At 40.7% G+C, this 12,651-nt stretch overlaps 1 pseudogene; it reads left to right on the forward strand.

Moving 5' to 3' along the window:
* The window catches only part of LOC122893933, a 40,823-nt pseudogene that overhangs the window by 26,417 nt on the left and 1,755 nt on the right, over positions 1 to 12,651 (forward strand).

A 12,651-nucleotide genomic window follows, 5' to 3' on the forward strand; every position in this document is an offset into this window, starting at 1 on the left:
CCGAGAAAAGCTACTCAATGGAAGTCTGAAATTCAGGAAGGAATTAAAAAAAGATGATGATAAATATATGAACAAATCAAAGATGTCTTGACTATATAAAGCAATAATGTGTTGTTGAGTTAAGAAGATAAAATTAAAATAGACATCAGGAACATAACTTGGAAGTGATGTGAATTGCCAAGTGTTCAAGAGATGATTAAAAGTACTGATTAGACTTGTCTATGTTTACTATGCATTTGAGAATTTCTAAGGTAAACAATGAAAAGATTTGAAACACAGGGTTTGAATTCCAAACTAGCAGAGGGAATAAGTAGACTGTAGATCAGTTAGGATAGTCTAGGTTGTGCTGCAGTAACAAACTCAAACTTTCAGTAGTTTAAAGTTTCTTACTCACTTCCTGCTACATGCCTATCCTGGTCTAGCTAAGGGGCTCTGCCTGCTGTATTCACTTGGGAAAATAGGCTGACACAGGCTTCATCTTGACACACACTGTAATAATCAAAGAAGCAAAGGAAAGACAACATAGCACTGGGATACCCAGGTGGCTCAGTCGGTTAAGCAACCCGCTCATGACTTTGGCTCAGGTCATGACTTCGGGTCATGAGATCAAGCCCCAAGTTAGACTCCAGGCTGAGTGTGGAGCCTGCTTGGAATCCTCTTTCTCCCTCCTGTTCTGCCTTCCACGCACTCATTCTCTCTCCAAGTAAATAAATACAATCTTAAAAAAAAAAATAAATAGCAGCCCACAGGTCCACTCTTAACCCTTCTACTGGAAGTGTCATATATCACTTCTATTCACACTTCATTGACCAGAAAAAGCCTCATGTTAACATTTAAGTACAAGGGACAGAGAAATAGGATCATTCTAGGTGCCTAAAAGAAGAGAACTGTTTGTGAACAGCTTTAATGGCTGTGGCAGAATAAAAGACAAATACCCCATAATCCAAAAGAGGAGAAGAAAAGATAGGAAATAGAAATGCCAGACAAATGAGACACATAGAAAAGGCAAAATGAGATAGTAGATATTCACTGAGGAGGATAAAAATGAATAATTACATTATACAAATGGACTAAATGGTCCAGTTAAAAGATAAGATTGATAGAGGGAAAAAAATGAACACTCTCTCTTTCTCTGTCTATGGCATATATGTAGAGAGAGTATACACACACACAATGTGTACATTTATATATACATGACATTATTTATATATAAGATATCTTTCTTACAATTTAAAAAAATTTTAAGAAGAAAGTATCTTTTTTATTTCTTTTCAGTGTAATAGTATTCATTGTTTTTGCACCACACCCAGTGCTCCATGCAATATGTGCCCTCCCTAATACCCACCACCTTGTTCCCCCAACCTCCCACTCCCTGCCTTCAAGACCCTCAGATTGTTTTTCAGAGTCGGTAGTCTCTCATGGTTCACCTCCCCTTCCAATTTCCCTCAACTCCCTTCTCCTCTCCATCTCCCCATGTCCTCTATATTATTTGTTATGCTCCACAAATAAGTGAAACCATATGATAATTGACTCTCTCTGCTTGACTTATTTCACTCAGCATAATCTCTTCCAGTCCCGTCCATGTTGATACAAAAGTTGGCTATTCATCTTTTCTGATAGAGGCATAATACTCTATAGTGTATATGGACCACATCTTCCTTATCCATTTGTCCGTTGAAGGGCATCTTGGTTCTTTCCACAGTTTGGCGACCATGGCCATTGCTGCTATAAACATTGGGGTGCAGATGGCCCTTCTTTTCATTACATCTGTATCTTTGGGGTAAATACACAGTAGTGCAATTGCAGGGTCATAGGGAAGCTCTATTTTTAATTTCTTGAGGAATCTCCACACTGTTTTCCGAAGTGACTGCACCAACTTGCATTCCCACCAACAGTGTAAGAGGGTTCCCCTTTCTCCACATCCTCTCCAACACAAATTGTTTCCTGTCTTGCTAATTTTGGCCATTCTAACTAGTGTAAGGTGGTATCTCAATGTGGTTTTAATTTGAATTTCCCTGATGGCTAGTGATGATGAACATTTTTTCATGTGTCTGATAGCTATTTGTATGTCTTCATTGGAGTAGTGTCTGTTCATATCTTCTGCCCACTTTTTGATATGATTGTCTGTTTTGTGTGTGTTGAGTTTGAGGTGTTCTTTATAGATCCTGGATATCAACCCTTTTGTCTGTACTGTCATTTGCAAATATCTTCTCCCATTCCGTGGGTTGCCTCTTTGTTTTGTTGACTGTTTCCTTTGCTGAGCAGAAGCCTTTGATCTTGATGAAGTCCCAAAAGTTCATCTTTGCTTTTGTTTCCTTTGCCTTTGGAGACATATCTTGAAAGAAGTTGCTGTGGCTGATATCGAAGAGGTTACTGCCCATGTTCTCCTCCAGGATTCTGATGGATTCCTGTCTTACATTGAGAGGTCTTTTATCCATTTTGAGTTTATCTTTGTGTACGGTGTAAGAGAATGGTCGAGTTGCATTCTTCTGCATATAGCTGTCCAGTTTTCCCAGCACCATTTATTGGAGAGGATGCGGAGAAAGAGGAACCCCTGAGGTTCCTCTGGTTCCCTGGTTGGGGGAACCAGGTGGTGGGTATTGGAGAGGGCATGGATAGCATGAAGCACTGGGTGTGGTGCAAAATAATGAATACTGTTACACTGAAAAAACAAAAAATAAAAAAAAGGAAAAAAATAATGAGGATACCTGTAAAACGGTAAAAACAGTTCAAATATGATCTTGGTTTATAGAAAATTTCTATTTTCTGCTGGACAAAATTTATTTACTTTGCTGTGAACAGGAAATATCTGGGCTCTTATCAGTTTGGACAATTTCCTTCGTATCCTGCAAGTCCAGCCAAGTTATACACCTCTGGAGTGTCAACTCATCCTTGGGGGTGAACAACCACTGACTCCCCAATGAAAGGACACAGTATAATCTCTTTGGTCCATTTCCAAGTCTTGGACAGTTTTCCCCTCAGCAGAAACGGGAAACTTACAATTTATACAGAAAAATATATGGAGTTCCCAATGATGGGTGTGGAAAGAAGAAGGGAGTCATAAGACAGTCTGACTTAGCAATGGGACAAAAAGTAAAAGATATTACATGTCCGAAATGAGCAGCAGGCTAAGCGCTGGGAGCCGTTTTGACAGGTTTGTAGCTCTGCAGAAACAACAAAGCGAAACATCACAAAAGAACTTAGAGCTAGCTCATCAGGTAGCATAAGTCTCTGACTCATTGCTCTGACCACTCACTTGTGAGGGGCCTGACAAGAAAGACCTCAGCAACCAGAGAAGAGGGAGTGTTCTAAGAGGTTGAATATGGCTGAATATTGTGTATCATCCAAGATACTAATGTTCTTGTTATTTCAGTGACAAGAATTTGGCACTATTCCTTTTCCATTCAGCAAGCATGTAAAAGTCTAGAGAAGGAACAGACCAAATAGCAGGACTTCAGCCTAATCCCCTTCCAGCTAGGCAGGAGTGTGGAGAAGATACAGGCTTGTTTCTACAGAAACCCCACAATGGACACATCAAATGCCCTGAAGTTGCTTTAGGATTGTAGGGCTGGCACAAGGTCCAAGCAACTGCCAGGGTCCATTCCTATCACAGGGAACTTCTGACAGTTCAGGACATGCTACTCCAGAATCTGGCAACTTGGAAAATTCAATCTTTTAAGCTGAAGAAATTTGAGAAAGGACAGGTGCAGGAAGGACTTACTGACCTTCTGCAGAAGCAGATCATAAAATCCTCTTGGAAGAGGGATTAGTACATACCCTTCGTTCTATCACATCTTTCCATACCTTCCAACACTTCCTCTTATGTAGCACACAAACACTCATGTGTAACCACTTCTTTCCAGCTTCATTTCCTTGGGAAGTCTCCCATGTCACCTTAAACTTATGTGAAATAAATATGCATGCTTTTCTCTTGTTAATCTGTTTTTTTTTTCTCTTGGTCTGTTTGTTTGTTTGTTTGTTTAATGGAGGCCCACCTGAGAACTTAGAAGGGTAGAAGGAATCGATATTTTTCCTCCCCTACACTTGTAAGAGTTGTGATAATTTAAGAGAGATAGGCAGCAGAGGTAGACTCTCCCAGTTGTGTCTTCCCCAATCTGTCTTGCACTTTACTTGGGGTAGCAAGACCGTCTTTCACCTGCCTGAATTAAGACAAGGTAGAAACTTTGTTTCAGGAATCAGGCAGAAAGCCAGACTTGAGAACTTGGGCACTGGGTGAAAATCAGCGTGAATCAGAGAAAATGGTTCTCCACTAGGCATGGGTATGAGATTGACTGTGGAGCTCATCAAACACAGACATGCAAAAGACTTGGTTCCCAAAGAGTCTGTTTCAGGAGGCCTGGAATCTAGGCCTTCTTGAAAGTCTCTTAGGCACTTCTGATGAGGGGGCCAGGGTTGCGTACTCTTGCCCAGGCACAGGGGTAATCTGATACTGTTCCTCTGCTAGTGGGCTCGAGATGCTAACAAGTTTTTCGGCTATAGGTAGAGGGGGGATGTGTGGCTGTACAATAGGATAGATGAGTGCTAGACACACGGACACCTTTGTGTGTGTGTGTGTGTGTGTTTTATTTTTTTTATTTATTTTTTTTTTTTAAAGATTTTATTTATTTATTTGAGCGAGAGAGACAGTGAGAGAGAGCATGAGCGAGGAGAAGGTCAGAGGGAGAAGCAGACTCCCCATGGAGCTGGGAGCCCGATGTGGGACTCGATCCCGGGACTCCAGGATCACGCCCTGAGCCGAAGGCAGTCGTCCAACCAACTGCGCCACCCAGGCGTCCCATGTGTGTGTGTTTTAATCAATAGATTGGTTCAGAGCAGTTTTTAGGTTTACGGTAAAAGTGAGTAAAAGTATAGAAAATTTTCATAGTCTTCTCTCTTCCCCACTCGTCTACCCACACAGCCCACAGTTTTCCTCTTATTAACATCTTGCATTAGTGTGGTACTTTTGCTATAATTGATGAGCCAATATTGTTTATTATTAACTAAAGGCAACAATTTAATTAGCATTAATTCATTACATTCAATAGTTCTAGGGGTTTTGACAATGCATAATGTCATTGTAGGAGAGGAAACCATTTCCCTTGACTCTCTTATGGTTTCTGGCTGGGTCTGAAAATTGAGTTGACAGAGATAAGTAAGAGAAAAGCATACAGATTTGATTAGATTTGTACGTGTATATAGTAGCCTTCGCAAGAGAATGAAGAACTGAAAAAGTGACCAAAGAAAGAAACTTTTGTATCTTTTAGACTAAATAACAGTATATTTGTGAAGAATTGACAAGATAAAGGGGTTTGGTCCTTTGGGTAGTAGACGGTGAAGAAGTAACAAGAAAGAAAAGGGTTAGGTGAACAAGATTTGTTTCCAAATTCCTCTGGTGCCACCTCTGGCTGGTAAGGTTGTCAGGAAAAGAATTTTTTTCCTGCCTTAAATACTTCTTTTTTCCCCCCAAAGACTTTACCTATTTGAGAGGGAGTAGGGAAGAAAAAGGACAAACAGGGGGAGGGGCAGAGGGAGAGGGGGAAGCAGACTCCTCACGGAGCAGGGAACCTGACTTGGGGCCAGACCCAGGTCCGGGAGATCATGACCAAATGCAGATGCCCAACCAACCAAGCAACCCAGACACCCTGCCTTTAGGCAAAAAGGAGAGCCTTTCCGCATTTTGATTCTTGAGTGTCTTTAGTGTCAACAAATGTTTGTCTCAAAGAGCCATAATTGGGGGTGACATGGTCAGGTATCCTTCCACATGAACAAAGAAGATCTCCTCATGTATTTAGATTTTCTTTGTTTCTTTCAGCAGAGTTTTGTAGTTTTCCTCATATTGATCTTGTTCACTTTTTAGTAGATTTATGTCATCTGTCAGATAAATAGTGGGAAAACTGAGACAAAAATCCAGTTGAACTGGCTCCTAATCCAGTTTCTTTTCCACTTCATCACAAGGAGAGTTTTGAAAGTAACTGCTTGGTCATTCCCAAATTTCAAATGTTGAGAGAAGCATTAGAAATTTGGAAATGCATAAAACAAAATGAGTGCCCTATCTGGATAATCTGGCTCCTTGTAGTGCTGGTCTAACAGCATCATGTAATGATACAAGAGATTTACTTTCTCTCTTCCCAGACTTTTGATTCCCTCTAGTAAGTTAGAATAATGGAAATATATAACATCATTTAAGACTCACTCACTCTTCCTGACGGAAACATCTTTCATATTTTCCTTATAATAAAGGACTTAATCTGCAGGTATCTGAGAAGGCTGTGCTAAGGTTCTTGGGGGGGGGAGCGGAATTTTTTTTCCTCCTACCCTCTACAGTTTATAAGCATGCACACTCCTTACTATCCTCATATACTTTGGTCAAAGACTAATGCCCACCACACCCACAACCACGACACAGAACCCCTTATCTCATTTATTCCAGAGAGAATGATCTTGGGAATTGAGAATGATCTCAATTCAATGCAGATGCTGGCTGATAAGGAAAGGAAGGATGTGTGTGTATCTGTGTGTCTCTGTGTGTGTGTTTGTGTGTGTGTATGTAAAGACTACACTAAAATCATTTGAGTTACAGCAGATACAAAAAGAAATCTTTTAAAAAAATTAACTTGGTATACTTAGACATTATGAAATTCTCCCTACAATCAGACTAACTAACAAATTTATCACCTCTCACAGGTGATAAATGATCTCCTTCATGTGTGTTGTAAGAATAATTAGGATTTACCCTGTTAACAAATTTCAAATGTATAGTAGTATATTGCCACTGTAAAAAATACTTCACTGAGTAAATTTTTAAAAAATAACTTTCATTTTTTTAAAAGCTTATTTACTTTTAGTAATCTCTACACCCAAGTGGTGCTCAAAATCACAATCCAGAAATCACGAATCACACACTCCTCTAACTGAGCCAGCTAGGGACTTCTTAATTTTTAAAAGCTTATTGACTTTATTCAGTGTCATGGATCAGGCAGCATCCAATCTAGCAGAGAGAAAGGAGCTCCAAGGAGCTGTACAGAATGAAAGATGTTTATAGGCAGGAGGAAGCAGGAGCAGCGATGATACACAGGCAAAAAAGCAGGTCCGGTTTTGCAAAGTTACTTTCCTTTAGGGAATGGCAGGGATCTATCAGGCAGATTATCTAACTAGTGCTGAACAAGCAGGTCCCAGTTTCTGGGAGAGTCAAACTGGAGTTAAGTCTCAATTTGGTAATGTGGGGCTTAGCACAAGGAACTCCATTTTGAGTTTTAACATGACTACAGTCACTATGCTATACATCAGATCTCCAGAATTTATTCAGTTGCTAAACTGAAATTTGGCCAACATTTCCCCATGTCTCCTACCTTTCATGCCCCTAGTAACCACCACTGTACTCTGCTTCTGTGAGTCTGACTATTGTAGATTCCACATATAAGTGAGATCAGACAGTACTTGTCTTTAACTAAGACTTTATTTCATTCAACATAATGTCCACCAGGTCCATCCATGTTGTCCAAAATCACATGATTTCCTTCCATTTTAAGGTACAACATTCCATTGTGTGTTTATACCATATGTTCCTTAGCCATTCACCATCACTAATCATCAAGGAAATGCAAATCAAAACTGCAATGAGATATCACCACACATCTTTTATTGGATGGCTATTATTAAAAAAAAAAGATAAGAAGTGGTGTAAGTGTAGTATTAAGTGCCTGACAAGTTTTTGATTGCCAAGGCATCTTATTCAAAGACATCCCTCAAATACACACATTGCTGGATGTACAGCTAGCTAAGGAGTGATGCCATTCTACACCTGATGCATCCCCTTTGGCTCTGGGTGACCTAGATAACTGGCCATTTGTTTGACCCGTCCCTTTTCCTTTTGCATGAGTTCATTCACACTCTTATGCTTTAAATTCACCAATAAAAAGTGAAACCTCAAAATCCTGGGCATCCCACCTTTGACTCCAATAAAGGCAGAGCCCCAAGTCTCTGCACTTTTACTCTTTCTCTACTCAAGACCTCGCTGTGTGGCTTTGGCTGTGCCATGTACCTTCCCGAATATATGAGGCTTATTAGCCTCGTTTTTTCAAAGCCCCCTGAGGGTTGTTGCTGAGGTATATCTTGAAATCACCCTAAGAGTCACAAGGGCCAGTCCAGCCATAAGATCAGCTCTGGATGGGAAAATGTCTGTGGGGCTGATCACGAATAGTGAGGGCAATGTACATGCCATAGTTGATGGCATCACTCTCTAATACTTGATGCTAACACAAGACAGGGAGGATACTGAGAAAAGAGAACCCTGGTACACTACTGGTGGGAACGTAAATTGGTGCAGATATTATGGAAAATAGTATGGAGATTTCTCCAAAATGCAAACATAGAAGTACTGGGGCACCTGGGTGGTTCAGTCAGTTTAGTGTCTGACTCTTGATTTTGAATCAGGTCATGTTCTCAGGGTTGGGAGATCAAGCCCCATATTGAACTCCGTGCTCATCGGGGAGTTTGTTTGTGATTCTTCCTCTCTCTCACTCTCTTGTCCTGCCCCTCTCCACCCCCAATAAATATACAAATCTTTAAAAAATATTGAACTACCATATGATCCAGCAATCCCACTTCAGGGGGTTTATACAAAGGAATTGAAATCAAGATCTCAAAGAGATATCCACAACCCTATGTTGATTGAGGCATTTTGACAGTAGCAAGTGACCAAAAAGTTGTATTTACATAAGTCACTTCTACACCCAATGTGGGCCTTGAACTCACCACCCCGTGACCAAGATTTGCATACTCTCCCAAATAGCCAGTCAGGTGTCCCCAGGACTGAAGGAATTATTAATCTCAGTGGCAGGTTAGTGAAAAAGATGTTAATTTTTTCCCTCCCTGTGAAAATTAATACATGGAAACCCAGGTTTGAATGGCTGTGGGGGCCAGCAGGGGGCGCTTTCATGTCCTATCATGCACCAATTACAGATCCAACAGGACAAGACTACTTTGCAAGGCAAACTACTTCACTAGCCCAGTAGGAAGATAGCCTTCCCCACCCTGCTCCTGAACAGTCCTGCCAACCAAGTCTGCCACAACCCAGCCAAAGCAAAACTACCACACTTCCAACTCCCTGTTATTCCAGGGGACTTTGTGTTTATAACAGCCCTCCAAACATCTTACTTTCCTCTGGAAAAAAAGTGTTCCTCTTCTTTTTTCAGGCTCTTGCCCACACTTCTGCTATAGCTTGCTTGTCCCTGGTTACAATTCTCTGCTATTCCTGAATAGGCCCATTTTTGGTGGTAAAATAACTGGCAGTTTTATTTTTTGAGGTTAATACCCCATATCAGTTCATGACTCTTATCAGTTCCTTCCATGGAGTCTTTGGAAGCCCATCGATTCCAGGTTCAGACACCCTAAGACATTATTATATTCCACATGAAGACATTTATCTTTTAATATGGTTTTGAGACACAGTTGTACCAAAAAATGAAAAAAAAGTCATCTTTCAAGTCCTCCAAACACTGATGCCCAGAATACCTGTCCTTATACTCTCCTTCTTCAGCCCCAAATACCAGAGGGCAGTTCTATTTATGAAGTGTGATCTGAGACAACCTGTAGAGAGCAAGATGGAGTCTCTCATGTCAAATGGGGGACCCTGGGTCAAAGAGGGGCCTGTGTCACGTCACGACACAGTAGTTAAAGATACTGCAGCTAGGAGATATTCCCTGGGACCAGTGTCGCTGACATCCTAGAAGTAATAAGAAACAGAACCAGGAAAAGGTGTGCAGGGACCTGAGACTGATTCAATCCCTTTAGAAAGGGGAGGATTTGGCAGCACAATGTCAGACGCTGCAGACCTGAGCCCTCCATATCTGACCACATAAAAAGGCAACTTCCCCTGAAGGTTCTGCCCCACTGATCTTGAAACAAAACTGAGATCTTTCCCTGCTGGATCGTAGGAAGCAGTGAGTGCCCAGAGCAGACCAGCACACGACTGAGGCCTTATCTCAACTGTGCACCCACAGACTGACTTCGAGTTTGGTCCGTTAACTTACTACAGTCTTCTTTTATCTGTTTTGTGCTGTGTTTTGTCTTCTGCCTTGGTATGTGCGCTGTGTAAGAAGCCAAGGTGAATCACATGGTGAGATGCAATTGAGTTTGGGACCCCGAAACTGCTTTCTAATTGTGATTTAACTTTGCTTTATGATTGACTAAAGCTTTCATTGTGGAAAGACATAGCTCATATGTGGGTCTTCAGAGTGTGTTCATGAGGTTGGCATAGTCATCAGGATTCCATGCCTTTGACTCATCATGTGTTAGAAAACCTAGTAGAATCAGAAAGACTCCTAAAGTCTTGAATGGAGTATAACAGATACAAAAATAATAAACTGTGGAATATTTTGTGTGAACATCGACTTTCCAAACGCCACACTGAGCATGAAATCTTAAAGTTCAGGCAGTGCCAGATGAAACAGAGATGAGCTCTATGTAAGAAGCAGTTGGCAGCAGAATCTGGTCTGGGACTTACCTCTCTGCATGTGGGGCATGAGTTGAAAGTGGCCAAAGCTGCGACCAAGGGGGATTGCCTCAGAAAGGCTCTTGGAAGGCTAGAAAACTTAAAGCATCGGGGACATTGCAATGATACTGGTCACTACTGGCCAAATTAATCTACAGCTTGGAAGAAAGATGTGAACAAAAGTTGTGGAAAAATCTGTACAAATATCCCAGGGATAAGTGGGAAATAGAGTTGTACATAGTTAAGAAATTGTATATAGCAGCTGCTAGATTACAAAAAAGGAAAAGATGTGGGCCCTAGGTAAATGCCTAAAAAGTTTGGTTAAAAGGCCAACAGGCCTGATGCTGCATTTTGTATAGAAGACCCATGGTACCCCCATGGAGTTAGAAGTTAGGAAAAAACTCACAACCAGGACCCTGGGAAATGTAATCATGGATCTGAAGGATCCTAGAAATGTAAATCCCTTAGTGTCCTGAGGGCCCATCGCAGAGGTTCTCATCTTACTGATGAATCCATTTCACATCTAGACCAGGACAGGCAATAAGACAAAGTAATAAGTAATAAGACAAAGTAATGAAGCTAATAAAGCTTTGTTTAGCTAATGAAGTAATGAAGGCCAAATCAATGAATCATTTAAGTTTAAAAGATGATGCTAATCTCTTAAGACCCTGGGATTGCCATCCTGAGGATCCAGGAGACTAGGAGACCCTGGGGGAGCAGATTATCACAACAAACCTACAATTACAAGGAAGAAAGCATTAGCTTATAGTAATGGACAAGGAAAACCTGTGGAAGTAGCAGAAGGTAGAGAATACACTCAAGCTGAGCTTCTGATAATTAGAACACATCTTTGTCAAAAACATATACCTGATGTAGACTGGTGACTCCTCATATGGAGCTCAATCATTATAGAAATCTCTAATAATATCCTATACTGATGGCTTAATAATGACTAATAATGATAAGGAGTGATTTAGATAAGAAAAGGAAAAGTTAATACAGCATTTAAGGGAACAGGGATCGGCTATTAATGATGAAAAAAACATAAGACCCAGACACTCATTGCAATTTTCTAGGAATTCAATGGTCTTCTGAAGGGAGGAAGTTAGCAGCAAGGAATAGGTAAAAATACAAGTAATGGGATCACCTAAAGATAAAACAGAGGCCAAGAGACTTTCGGCCTTTTTGTATCTTAGAGATACCCATAGCATGCGTCAGTGTAATTTTAAATCCCACATGCAAAACAACTAGAAAAGCACAGATTTTGAATGCACAGAACAACAAGTTTTAAATACATTATAGGATTTCATTAAGACATTTCAAACAATATACTATCCAGCACCAGGAAAATCATTCCAAACAGAATTATCAATGAGTACAGAATATGGTACACAGTCTCATGAGCAAAGAAAGAACATAAGCCTAAAATTCTACTCATAGAATTTTGGACTACAGAGTTCCCATAGTCAGAACATAAATATTCAATATTTGAAAAACATATATGATGACTCTAGGAAGGTTAAGAAGTACAGAGCCCCTGGTGGGAAAACAAGATATTACTGTTGCTCCATTGGATGAAACTAATCCTGGAAGAACTACCAGGTATCCAAATTGATTTGAAATCGCAAACTTGGAAATGGTATATCCCAGGAAGGGACACCTCTTTCCAGGAACAACCAGAACTCTTCACCTAGGAGATACATAAGACTGAAGCAGACCTGTGAGAATTCACTCTGAGGGAAGGGCAAATCCATACTCAAAACCTAGGGAAATGGGGACCATCCTGCTCTAAAGGTCTACCAAATTCCTGGTTTACAGACATATCAGCCTCCACAATCTCTGGAGAAACAGAATGGACAGCTGCAGCACTGAGACCTCAGGACGAGCTGCTCCTCAGAGAAGAAGGTAAGACTCAATGGGTACAACTTGCAGAATTAATAGCAGTACTATTGGCTGTAAGAAAAGCAATAGAGGAGAATCAAGCACCATATATATATTTTTACTGACTCATGGGCAGTAGCAAACGAAATAGCCTTATGGTCAGGAAGATGGAAAAGAAAAGATTTTAGGAGCACTTAGGAGGCTTGGTTGGTGAAGCTTCAGATTCTTGGTATCGATGCAGGCCGTGATGTCAGGGTTGTGGAATTAAGACCTGTGTG

The sequence above is a fragment of the Neovison vison genome, chromosome 13 (assembly GCF_020171115.1).
Source record: "Neovison vison isolate M4711 chromosome 13, ASM_NN_V1, whole genome shotgun sequence".
NCBI classification, from domain to species: Eukaryota; Metazoa; Chordata; class Mammalia; order Carnivora; family Mustelidae; genus Neogale; species Neogale vison.